Source organism: Sinocyclocheilus grahami, unplaced genomic scaffold (genome assembly GCF_001515645.1).
Source record: "Sinocyclocheilus grahami isolate Dianchi unplaced genomic scaffold, SAMN03320097.WGS_v1.1 scaffold281.1, whole genome shotgun sequence".
Classification (NCBI taxonomy): Eukaryota; Metazoa; Chordata; class Actinopteri; order Cypriniformes; family Cyprinidae; genus Sinocyclocheilus; species Sinocyclocheilus grahami.
The window spans coordinates 1,886,475-1,899,865 of record NW_015505460.1 but is presented as its reverse complement, the minus strand read 5'-3'; the positions used below and the strand labels follow the sequence as shown (position 1 = coordinate 1,899,865).

The following is a 13,391-nucleotide window of genomic DNA, read 5'->3' as shown; positions in this document are numbered from 1 at the left end:
TTTGGCCAGGCGAGCGGCCAGGGAATCCGTTTTGGCCAGGCGAGCGGCCAGGGAATCCGTTTTGGCCAGGCGAGTGGCCAGGGAATCCGTTTTGGCCAGGCGAGCGGCCAGGCGAGCGGCCAGGGAATCCGTTTTGGCCAGGCGAGCGGCCAAGGTCAGGGAAGTGGCCAGGCGAGTGGCCAAGGTACTGGCCAGGTGAGCGGCCAAGGTCAGGTGAGTGGCCAGGGGAGTGGTCAAGGGACTAGCCAGGGAAGCAGTCAAGGCCAGGCAAGCGGCCAGGCGAGCGGCCAGGGAATCGGTTTTGGCCAGGCGAGCGGCCAAGGTCAGGCGAGTGGCCAGGGGAGTGGTCAAGCGACTAGTCAGGGAAGGGGCCAGGGAATCGGTTTTGGCCAGGGAAGCAGTCAAGGCCAGGCAAGTGGCCAGGCGAGTGGCCAGGGAATCGGTTTTGGCCAGGCAAGCGGCCAAGGTCAGGGAAGTGGCCAGGCGAGTGGCCAAGGTACTGGCCAGGTGAGCGGCCAAGGTCAGGGGAGTGGTCAAGGGACTAGCCAGGGAATCGGTTTTGGCCAGGGAATCGGTTTTGGCCAGGCGAGCGGCCAGGGAATCGGTTAAGGCCAGGCGAGCGGCCAGGGAATCGGTCAAGGCCAGGCGAGCGGCCAAGGTCAGGTAAGTGGCCAGGCGAGCGGTCAAGGGACTAGTCAGGGAAGGGGCCAGGGAATCGGTTTTGGCCAGGCGAGCGGCCAAGGTCAGGCGAGCGGCCAGGAAATTGGTTTTGACCAGGCGAGTGGCCAGGGAATCGGTTTTGGCCAGGCGAGCGGCCAAGGTCAGGCGAGCGGCCAGGAAATTGGTTTTGACCAGGCGAGTGGCCAGGGAATCGGTTTTGGCCAGGCGAGCGGCCAAGGTCAGGCGAGCGGCCAGGAAATTGGTTTTGACCAGGCGAGTGGCCAGGGAATCGGTTTTGGCCAGGCGAGCGGCCAAGGTCAGGCGAGCGGCCAGGAAATTGGTTTTGACCAGGCGAGTGGCCAGGGAATCGGTTTTGGCCAGGCGAGCGGCCAAGGTCAGGCGAGCGGCCAGGAAATTGGTTTTGACCAGGCGAGTGGCCAGGGAATCGGTTTTGGCCAGGCGAGCGGCCAAGGTCAGGGAAGTGGCCAGGGAAGCGGCCAAGGTACTGGCCAGGCGAGCGGCCAAGGTCAGGCGAGTGGCCAGGGCAGTGGCCAAGGGACTAGTCAGGGAAGGGGCCAGGGAATCGGTTTTGGCCAGGTAAGCAGTCAAGGCCAGGTGAGCGGCCAGGGAATCGGTTTTGGCCAGGCGAGTGGCCAAGGTCAGGCGAGCGGCCAGGGAATTGGTTTTGACCAGGCGAGTGGCCAGGGAATCGGTTTTGGCCAGGCGAGCGGCCAAGGTCAGGGAAGTGGCCAGGGAAGCGGCCAAGGTACTGGCCAGGCGAGCGGCCAAGGTCAGGCGAGTGGCCAGGGCAGTGGCCAAGGGACTAGCCAGGGAATCGGTGTTGGCCAGGGAAGCAGTCAAGGCCAGGCGAGCGGCCAAGGTCAGGCGAGCGGCCAGGGAATTGGTTTTGACCAGGCGAGTGGCCAGGGAATCGGTTTTGGCCAGGCGAGCGGCCAAGGTCAGGGAAGTGGCCAGGGAAGCGGCCAAGGTACTGGCCAGGCGAGCGGCCAAGGTCAGGCGAGTGGCCAGGGCAGTGGCCAAGGGACTAGCCAGGGAATCGGTGTTGGCCAGGGAAGCAGTCAAGGCCAGGCGAGCGGCCAAGGTCAGGCAAGCGGCCAGGGGAGTGGTCAAGTGACTAGTCAGGGAAGCGGCCAGGGTCAGGTGAGTGGCCAGGGGAGCGGTCAAGGGACTGGTCAGGGAAGCGGCCAAGGTCAGGCGAGTGGCCAGGGCAGTGGCCAAGGGACTAGCCAGGGTATCGGTTTTGGCCAGGGAAGTGGCCAAGGTCAGGCAAGCAGCCAGGCGAGCGGCCAAGGTCAGGCAAGCGGCCAGGGGAGTGGTCAAGTGACTAGTCAGGGAAGCGGCCAGGGAAGCGGTCAGGGAAGCGGTCAGGGAAGCGGTCAGGGAAGCGGTCAGGGAAGCGGTCAGGGAAGCGGTCAGGGAAGCGGTCAGGGAAGCGGTCAGGGAAGCGGTCAGGGAAGCGGTCAGGGAAGCGGTCAGGGAAGCGGTCAGGGAAGCGGTCAGGGAAGCGGTCAGGGAAGCGGTCAGGGAAGCGGTCAGGGTCAGGGAAGCGGCCAGGGAAGCGGTCAGGGAAGCGGTCAAGGTCAGGGAAGCGGCCAGGGAAGCGGTACTGGCCAGGGAATCGGTTTTGGCCAGGGATGGGATCATTGAAATGGTCATGGGAACTTTGTGTAAGACCTACTGGAGATCTTTTCAATTCAGTGCTTTATTCATATGGCATGTTTTCTCAAACAGTTTAGAAAGATTTGTCAACCCCCCTCCCTCAAATAAAAAGAAAATTGCTTGAATTGTTGTTTTTGGAATCTTTTGGCTGTTTTCTCACATAACTGCTTTCTGGCATCAGTGCTTTGTGTAAGTTCCTCTCACTGAGACCTGGACATTTAGAAAAGCATTAGCCGATTTTTACGCGAAATATACCACATTACGTCATGGGGACTCAAATGGCACCAAATGCTAAGAATGACCCTATAGTCAAAAGGGTTTGGCTGCAGCCTTGCACTCTCAGACACTTGCGCTTCCGCTAGTGGGTTTTTTGTTTTATTTTTTTTTTAAATTACTTTTTGAATCTCTCAACATTTTACAACAGTAGCCAGGTGGTGAAGACAAGAAAAAAAGAAACTAAATTACAATGTCACTTGGAATTGCCACTTGCACTCTCTGCTACCTGCGATGTCACTTGCGATCGACACAAATCGTGCATGTTACCAATGGAGACAAGACGCTGTGGTGGTGATTAAATGATTAAAACTAATTTAGTATTATAACATACCGGGTCCTGCAAGAAAAAGACAAGACCCGCAAATCCGTGGCCACAGAACAGCAGAATATGAACGCATATGCAAAGTCTCTCGTTAAGCATTTTCCTCCTGTAGAAAAATGGACACTTAACATGGCTTAATGTATTAAGATGCTATTAAAATATCAAATTAAATGTACAGTTTATTAATATAATGAATGTGTGTAGTATTTTTCTCCCATACCGCATAATGTACTAAAAAGGCCAAACTCGGTATGCTCTTCTACATTATTAATATACATATGTGCCGGTGAGCCCAGAATAAATGCAACTCGCACTGTTTCGTGTTGAGCGTTTTTCCATATAGAGTAAACTCTCTACAGCTCTTTTATATCATTGTCTTTGTCCACTAAGCTACAATACGTGTTTAATTTATAATTTTCTATGGGAGAAAAATGTTTCAGTCAGGATCTCTTAAGTCAAAAAGAACCCATAGACAAGCATTTAAGTCAACTTTTTATTAGCATGTTTACTAAAGTTACATTTGGCAGTATGGCTCTGTTCCAAGTTTCCTGTCCTTTTCATGAGCTCTATGAAAGCCAGGACAGGGAAACAGCAGTCGCTTCAGGGGCAACCCTCCTATTTTAAGAATAGGAGAATAGCACAAAAAAGACCCCCAACAGACCATACCATTGCTGAAGAGCCAGCAGAGGAACCAAATGAGCGTTGCCGGAAGCCAAAAATGTATCTATATATTTTTTTTTAATTTGCTTTAAAATAGCCAAGTAACTATGTGGAGTCAGCATAAGAAATGAAGATGGAGTAATACATATTTATAAAAGTAAACACACCCAATAGTTACTGAAGCCATACATTTATTTTTAAACCCTTATTAGGGAGCTGCACTCATAGCTTTTTGAGCCTCAAGTATGGCTCGAGCGTCGGGTCGGATGTAACGTTCATAAGCAACTGACGACCATCGGCCCATGGCTTTCAAGGTAGAGAGAGGAGTGAAGGAAGATGCAATTGTCGCAGCCCCTATGCGCAGAGAATGAGCTGTGTAGCGTTCTGGGAGAAGACCACAGTATTGGCAGAGAAGGCGGAGACGGGAGGCGAACTAGGCTCTGGACATAGGCTTTTCCTCCTCTGTGGAAAACAGTGGGTCCTGCGGACCAGCTTGTGGACGGCTTCTCAAGTAGGCCAACATGGAAGACAGAGGACAAAAAACTGAGTTAGATTCAGAAATGAAAATTACTGTGCCTTCCTTGTTTTGATCAGTTTTAGAATGCTTGAGATAAACGGTGAAGTAGTGAGAATAAAGGGTTACATCAGAAATTATGAGGTCTTGTGATGGATTAAAAATATCAGTGCGAGTGGTAAATTCGCCACCTCTGAGAAAACCATAGAAAGTGGTGAGCAAAGCAGACTCTAGCATTAAATCAGTATAAGACCCAAAGCATCCTGCTCTTAAACGTGATATTAACTTTAGCAAAAGTGGGAGCGTGAAAGGGAGACGTTGATCGTTGCCTTGAGGTTTTTCTTTTTTGAGGCCATTAAGCAGGAGACGAATCGAATTCGCCACCTCTGAGAAAACCATAGAAAGCTGTGAGCAAAGCAGACTCTAGCATTAAATCAGTATAAGACCCAAAGCATCCTGCTCTTAAACGTGATATTAACTTTAGCAAAAGTGGGAGCGTGAAAGGGAGACGTTGATCGTTGCCTTGAGGTTTTTCTTTTTTGAGGCCATTAAGCAGGAGACGAATCGATGGATTTCCTAGTAAGCTGATGGTAGATGGATCCAAGCAGCGCATGTGGAATTGGATGCCAGCAACCATACTTTTGATGCTTGAAGGCTGCATTTTTCTAGATTCATAACAGTGGACTATAAAAGCACTAACATATGAAACATTAACCGGTAGTACAGCCACGGAGAATGTAGCACAGAAAGAACTGAAGTGAGACCAAGCAGAGCCATACATTTTTAATGTAGTTTTTGTCAGACCATTACGCATGTAGTGAGCTGCAGAGTGCAAATACGATTGAAAGGTCATGTCTAGTCTAGTACGGTTTGGCTGAAAGAGGGACAGACCAGGCTGGATGGTGCTGCCTCCGGGCACAGGAGGTGGAATTTCTGAAATTCAAACCGAGACTAAGAATCAGCGATTTGGTTATTTAAGCCAGGAATGTGAGCAGCCCGAAAATTGAAGTTACCCATTATAGATAACCAAGTAAGGCGCCTAACAAAACGGTTTATAAATGGAACAGAGGAGCGTCCCTTATTAATAATATTGACAGTTGCTTCGTTGTCGCAGAAGAACATAATTTGTTTCCTTGACCAGTGCTTACCCCACAAAATACAAGCCATCACGATAGGGTACAACTCCAACAGACCAGTTGACATGGTATTAACGGGTACAGATAGCAGTTCATTTGGCCATGCACTAGCAAACCACTGACCATTAAACACATCCCCAAAACCAACGGAAGGCGCAGCATCTGTGTATAATTTAAGGGTTGCAGATGACTCCAACTCATCATAATAGAAAAACAAGATACCATTCCAGTTGTTGAGGAGCAAAAACCAGAATCTGAGATCTGATCTGCAACCTTCAGCTAGGCTAACTATATCCTTAAGGTCTTTAACTGTCTTTGAGAGGTCAAGGAGCCTGGCTATGAAAGACCTTCCCTGTGGAATTATTCGCATCGCAAAATTAAGATGGCCTAGTAAAGAGAGCAATTCTCTTTTAGAAAAAAATGCAGATTCTTGAGCATTTCTCATGAGTTCTCTAATGCGATTTAATTTCTCTGAGGGCAGGGAGGCTTGCATTAGGTTAGAATCTAATGTGATGCCCAAGAATTCAATGGTTTTAAGGGGACCTAGTGTTTTCTCCTCAGAAAGAGGAAGACTCAGCTTTGGGACGTTGACTGGGGTTGATGGTTTTATTTCTTTTTCTCCTTTTTCATAAAGCGGGTTCATCTCGGGCACACAGATTTGGGGTGACCGTCTCCACAGTAACTACAAGCATGAACATATTTACAATTATAGAATTTGCAAACATTTTCATTAAAATTATAACACAGTGGAGTGGCAAATGGCATCATCTTAGGATCAGGCTGCAAGCTTGAGACAGGCTTAGGAGATTGGACAAAGGAGATTTTTGGGCACAGATTTGGTGTGTGAGTGTGAGAGCCACAGATCGAGCAGGAGAGAGTTTGATGACTAGTGAAGTGTCTGCTGATGAGAGTTAAGTCGACTACAGACCAGTCCAGTCTCTGATTGAATCGCTGAATGAACATGGCAGCTTTTGCGGAGAAAGATTTATGATATTCATAAAAGAGAGTTCCTCCATATGTGAGAGCTAAGTCAGCGATAATGGCTAAATATGTGTCTAGCTCGGCTCTACGGGACGAAAAAAACTTTGCATATAACATCTCTGTATATTCCAATGATAAATTCTGCGAGAGTCAAAGTCAAATATTTTTACAAGGTTGACATCATTACCTGCGATGATTAGGTTTCTCCTAAACCTAATCATCACATTCTATTTCTCCTACCCCTGCTGCCTCTACCTCTAGCAACTGCTCTCCTATGGACACTACGACCACGTCCACCCCTGCCACCCCCAACTCCGTTGGGCAAAGTGTCGAAATGATCACTTGTTTGTGCTTCGTGAACACTTGCGCCTTGCACGGCGGCACCATTGCGCTGCAAAGATGTACCGGGAGAAGTGCGATCATTAGACGACCGATTGTCATTTCCAAAAGGCAAATATTCCCCTTCAGAGTCAGAATCAGCGAATAACATTTGCAACACATCCTCACGGAACAACTTTTTATTAGCCATTTTCCGATTTTTTCTCACAAATCGCATAATTTACTCACACGCTATGAACTGAACTGCTTCCGCATCAATGACACAATAGCTCACTTGCTCTGCTCTTTACTCAAACACTTTGAACAGGAACATGACATCATTTTGGTCTAGAATCGAAGTACTACATGTCTGCCATCTAGTGGTAGGGAATACAAATGAGATTATTACACCATATTAGGATCTACAGCCTATTTTATTAAGTATGACGTCTTGTCGCAATTTTGCGACTTTGGCGCTTAGAGGGTTAATACATTAAGCCATATTAAGTGTTTATGTTCCCTTTCATGGGAACTTCGAACTGCGTCCACTAGGAGTCGCTATGGGGAACGCCTCGTCGTGACCCGTGTCTGAAGCTGTTTCCCGGGACCTGTGTGTTTCTGTCCATTTCTAGGGTAGGTCCTCGATGGGCACACCCTCTGCTGGGTTCAGAAACAGGGTGCTCGACTTGCAGTGTTTATTTCACTCATCGATATATGTCCAGACGGTAAGAAAAGCCGGGTTTCGGCTTCATACTTCCTGGATCATGCGGTCATAACACAGGCTTTTGCGGGAGCCTTCGTGATCATCAGGCCCCCTGGCGCGTAACTGCAAAAATTTCCTGGACGTCCGGGCTGGGGTTACGCTTTCATGCTACCCTGACTGGTCTACCGTATCTGGGTCGCCCTGAGGGGCTGCTTCAGACGAAGAAGTGAATGATGTGTGCTCCCGGCGCCTATTTATACGACAGTCGCACCATTAGGGACGTCATGGCTGTCGCCGGCCAACGAGTTGGTGTTTTTTCAATGTATGACATGGGTCTTCAGACACGGGTCACGACGAGGCGTTCCCCATAGTGACCCCTAGAGGAGGCAGTGTCTCGTTCCCTACTCAGGGAACCATGGTTACATATGTAACCTGAGACGTTTTTCTACAGGAGGAAAACGCTTAACGAGAGACTTTGTGCATTGCGTTCATATTCTGCTGTTCTGTGGCCACGGATATGCAGGTCTTGTCTTTTTATTGCAGGACCCTGTATGTTATAGTATAAAATTTGTTTTAATTGTTTAATCACCACCACAGCGTCTTGTCTCCATTGGCAACACGCACGATTTGTGTCGATTGCAAGTAACGATTGCAAGTGACATTGTAATTTAGTTTCTTTTTTCTTGTCTTCACCACCTGGCTACTGTTGTAAAATGTTGAGAGATTCAAACAAAACGTAATCAATAAATAGAACAAAATAAAAAAGACTGCAAGTGATGTCAAGTGTCTGAGAGTGCAAGTCTGAGAATGCAAGTCTGAGAGTGCAAGTGCAAGTCTGCAGCCAGACCCTTCTCGATGCATCTGCCTCATGGGCTGCAGTCAGTTTCTTGTGTCACTTTTTTTTTATAATTTTTTTAAATTTCATTTTAAAGTTGTACATCTTTCTACTGTATCTGCATTTAAGTATAATTCGAGTACCCCTGTAAACAGGTATGCCCGCCTTCGTAGATTTGATTAGTCATGAGCACAATTTTAGACCGCTGATCAGCTCCGATGAGAAAGTCCGTTGTCTTTGCAGCACCAGTGTAGTGTTTCTTCTAGTGCAGTGTATCTGATAGACTACGTGCACGGAGAGTTATAACTCAGAGCCACATGTTTATTACAGAACACCAGCAGCTCCTGCTGCTAACCCGCTCATGCATGGTACAGTCTCACTCGTCCGACACCGTAACCCCCCGCAGTCAACCCCTCAAGCCCTCTAGTGGAGTCAATATGCAATTACATCATAAATGCATATAACACTACACCACAACCAGTGTTAAGTTAGTGTTATCAGGCAGTTATTTCACAACTTTTTTTTTTAAATAAGCCTATAAATGCCGAGGTCCGGATCTCATGCTGGGAACGGCAGTGTGTTCAACTTCATGCGGAGCTGCGCAGACCGATCGGTGACAGTTGCAATCGGGGCGTGGAGTTGAAAGCGTAGACGTGAAGTCTTAAATTAATAAAATGCAATATTTGACGAATACAGACGTTTCAGAGACGTTTGCAGGAAGCAGCAAACACTTTATGAAGGCTACGGCAGGCATGTGATAGGAAACGCCATATAAATGAATTGCAGATGAGCAAACACTCTAAAAATACATCTGCAGATAGCATCAAATAGTCAAATAGACATTTCCGTGATGAAGGGTAATATTTCTTGTACCATTGAAGAAACTGTATTAATCCACCTTTCTCTGCTGACATCTAGTGGATAGACTGCAAATATACTGATGTAAACGATGTGAACAAACATGTTATTACAACTAATTATGCAAGATCACAGAGCGACGAATAGCATGCAAACATTGAAAAAAAAACTTTATGCTCAAAATTACAGTCTTTTGAACGATTTAAATTTCAGACACAGTAGTAAACATTCAAAATTCCCCTTTTGTTTTGATTTTTGTTTCTTTTCTGTTCACTGTGAATGCTAAAGTGTCTGTCTTCAGTTTAAAGTACTTTCACAGGTTAATCAGTAGCAGTGTTTAGTAAGATACTCTACAAAAGCAATTCATTAGCCTACTAGACGCTAATTAAATCTTCAACATTATAATTAGATTGCTGCACTAATTACTCTCTGGCAAAAGTATTGCGTTACTTATTTAATTTCTAAATTCCACATCAACCTCGACAAGTTGACAAATACAAGGATAGAGATGAAACTGCTCTTTTAATTCTTTAAAATAGGCTAAATAATATAAAATTGCATACATTTTTTTTCTTGCTCAATACAGCTGTTTTGTCATTTGGAGCATTGTTTGTATGTGTCTGGTTCATGCTCAGAGATCAGATTGGCTTTCACTCCTGTGTCCAGTTCGAGTGACGCTGTTACTTCATTTATTTCCAGACATTGCCATAGGCTGGACAGTTTTGTGAGTTTCACCATGTTTTCATCTTTCACATAGACTGCCACACAACATTTCTTTCTCATTTCACTTCTCTTGATCTGTCTTTCAGCTACAGATGAACGGACTGAATGAAGAGACTGATAATTCATGAGCCTCTTGAGCCTCCTGAAACTCTGCATGCAAACTTCATCTGAATGGAGTATCTTCAGTTTACAGATGAGTGTGCAGCTTCTGACATAGTGATTGGACTAGAAATATACTCTATCATGACCCTGTAAAGTAAATCTTAAACTTTAGAACAAGAGGATGTAAGACGAACAAGTAAATACGTAAATAAATAAATAAATTAATTAATAAAATAAGACCAAACCCTAGCAAAGTCTTTTCTTGGAAGACCAAACAAAGTAGTTTCGCTTTCACAACGAAGCGCACAATGTCTTCACGAGTCAGGACATGGCGAGAACAACAATACTACAGCGAGAATAAAAGTTACGCCTTCTTTCTTTGCGTGAACATTTGGGCGGCGTTATGCAAATCTTCCCACATAGTGAGGTAGATATGTGGGGGCGTGTTAGAACGAGCCATTTTAGGAGGGCGTGGACAAGTCTTAACTTTTATAAAGAATATCTCTTTCGATTTGAGACTTTAGTCTTTGCAACTTTAGGGATCTTATCTATGCACGAACAGCTTGTAACACTCCAAAGAGAAAGGAAAATTTGAAATTGCATCATATGACCCCTTTTATGCCTTGCTTCAAATGTCACAACATCATCACTAAAATGTAGTATGCATTACTTTTCATTTATTTATTTATTTACTTACTTATTTAAAGGGGTCCTATTATGCTCTTTTACAAAGTCTTGATTTTGTTTTGGGGGTGTACTAGAACAGGCTCTCATACTAGGTTTTTCGAAAAACACATTATTTTTCACATATTTTTACAACACCTCTCTCCCCAGTCTGGCATGAACGGCTCAAATAGTTCCTGTATCAAATGAAGATACAATTCGCCTTCTGAAATACAAAATGTGCTGTGATTGGTTAGCTGGGCCAGTGTGTGCTGTGATTGGCAGCACTCGGCGCCTGGTCGGGAAATGTCACACCCCTTACCACTGCGAGCTTAAGTGTAAATATTGCGTCAAAATCAAATAAATTTGAGCGTGATTTAAACCCGGATGATTGTAACCACTCTAAGTTTGTCTGCCTTGGGAAAGCTAGTGTGTCTCCGACATAGTGATAACACTCATTGCCTTCTCTAGTGCAGCTCAACCAGGTCTCGTCCCATTAGTCGATATTTGTGATATCAAAAATCCCGGAAAATATGCGTTGTAGTCCAAACGAGTCGTTCGTTGTAGTTTTTGAAAAGTGATTGCTGATAAATAAAATTGGACTTTGAGCTTTGTAACTTTGCAGATTTTTTTTATGCTGAAAAAGCAACATTACAGATGAACTAAAGTTGAAAAAGTGAAAAAGCATAATAGGACCCCTTTAAACCAAATGTTTATTAAGACCAGATGTGAAACCAGTGGCTGTTGTAAAAAAACAACAAAAAACAGATGGCATTAATAAATGTACTTTTAAATATAATGAACCTTTTTTTGTCATATTTATTTGAAGCTGTTATATTACACTGTATTCTACTGTATATATTGCTCTCTGCTCTCATTAGAGTTACAAATGACCTGCTCTTATCATCTGATTGTGGTTGTATCTCTCTATTAGTGCAATTGGATCTTAGTGCTGCGTTCGACACTATTGACCACAACATTCTTTTGAATAGACTAGAACACTGTGTTGGCATTAATGGAAGTGCATTAGCATGGTTCAAATCTTATCTGACCGCCATCAATTCGTAGCAGTGAATGAAGAGGTATCATATCGATCACAAGTGCAGTATGGAGTACCTCAAGGCTCAGTACTAGGGCCGTTACTTTTCACGCTTTACATGTTACCCTTGGGAGATATCATCAGGAAACATGGTGTTAGCTTTCACTGTTATGCTGATGATACTCAGTTCTATATTTCTTCACGGCCCGGTGAAACATACCAATTGGAAAAACGGAATGCATAGTCGATATAAAAAAACTGGATAACGAGTAATTTCTTACTGCTAAATTCTGAAAAAAAACACAGAGGTGTTAATTATAGGACCTAAAAACTCTGCACGTAATAACCTATAACACTGTCTAAGACTCGATGGCTGCTCTGTCAATTCCTCGTCATCAGTTAGGAACCTAGGTGTGCTATTTGATAGCAATCTTTCCTTTGAAAGCCACGTTTCTAGCATTTGTAAAACTGCATTTTCCATCTCAAAAATATATCTAAATTACGACCTATGCTCTCAATGTCAAATGCAGAAATGTTAATTCATGCGTTCATGACCTAAAGGTTAGATTATTGTTGCGCTTTATTGGGTGGTTGTTCTGCACGCTTAATAAACAGACTCCAGCTGGTCTAAAATGTAGCAGCTAGAGTACTTACTGATCAGATGGTCACTGCAGTCACCCGGATCCAGTACGTATCCAGCCCAGATGGTGGATCAGCACCTAGAGATGACCTCGACAGCCCTGAATGTCAGCGGAGATCAGGACAACTAGATGAGCCACTAAAGGGCCTTTCGCACCGCTTTAGTTGCAGAACTAAATGGACAGTACTAAAGTACTGGGACGATTTTGCGCAAACTATTTCCCAGCGTCCGTCCATCTATCGCTGTTCTCCATACTTGCGAAATAAGTTGACACAATGATTACAGTATGTTTACATAGCGTTTTAAATCATGGCGGGTGAGTGTGTTTTCATACGCGTTTGGCCAATCAATGTCTACTTACGTCACGATTAGTACCAGTTGTGCTGGTTAGACCCTGCTCCGGAGTAGGAGCTAATTTGGTTCTCGAAAAAGGCAGTCCGGTACTAAAATCGCTCCCAGTTCCGGCGGTGCGAAAACGCCAAAAAGTGGGTAGTTCCACAACTAGTTCTGGTACTATGAAAAGGTTCCCGCGGTGTGAAAGACCATAAAGACAGATCCCCTGTAAAGACCTTGTCTCAGACGGCCACCGGGACAAGACCACAGGAACCAGATGAGTCCTCTGCACAATCTGACTTTGCTGCAGCCTGGAATTGAACTGCTGGTTTCGTCTGGCCAGAGAAGAACCGGCCCCCCGACTGAGCCTGGTTTCTCCCAAGGTTTTTTCTCCATTCTGTCACCGATGGAGTTTTGGTTCCTTGTCGCCTCTGGCTTGCTTAGTTGGGGACACTTTATTTCCAGCGATATCGTCGACTTGATTGCAAAGACACAATTTAAACTGAGCTGGATGATGACCTCACTGAATTAAATGATGATGATATATGAATGTAAAATTACCCTTTTTATTATATTAAATTCACATTTTGGTTACACTTTACTTGAAGGGGTGTGCATAAGACTGACATGACACATGTCATGAATATGAAGGTTTTTTTATGCATGTTTATGACAACTGTCATTAAGTGTCATTCACTCAGTTATGTCATTTTTAATGCAAAGATGACATTGTTTGAGATGTCTTTGTTATGGGCTATGGTTAGGGTTAGGGTTAGGTCAAACAATGTCATATTTGCATTAAAAATGACATAACTGAGCGAATGACACTTAATGACAGTTGTCATAAACATGCATAAAACCTCCTTCATATTCATGACATGTGTCATGTCAGTCTTATGCACACCCCTTCAAGTAAAGTGTTACCTCAGTTTAAAAAAAAAAAAATTT

General features: G+C 44.9%; 1 long non-coding RNA gene across 48 annotated transcripts in view; it reads left to right on the top strand.

The window, feature by feature from the left end:
- The window catches only part of LOC107600306 (uncharacterized), a 5,877-nt gene extending 3,412 nt beyond the window's left edge, over positions 1-2,465 (top strand). For 27 of the 48 annotated variants that reach the window (XR_001610792.1, XR_001610791.1, XR_001610794.1 and 24 more), the window contains 2 exons: positions 1,271-1,275; positions 2,206-2,465. This is a non-coding gene — a long non-coding RNA (uncharacterized lncRNA). The other 21 variants (XR_001610798.1, XR_001610780.1, XR_001610775.1 and 18 more) reach the window with 13 other exon arrangements.
- The last annotated feature ends 10,926 nt before the right edge of the window (positions 2,466-13,391 follow it).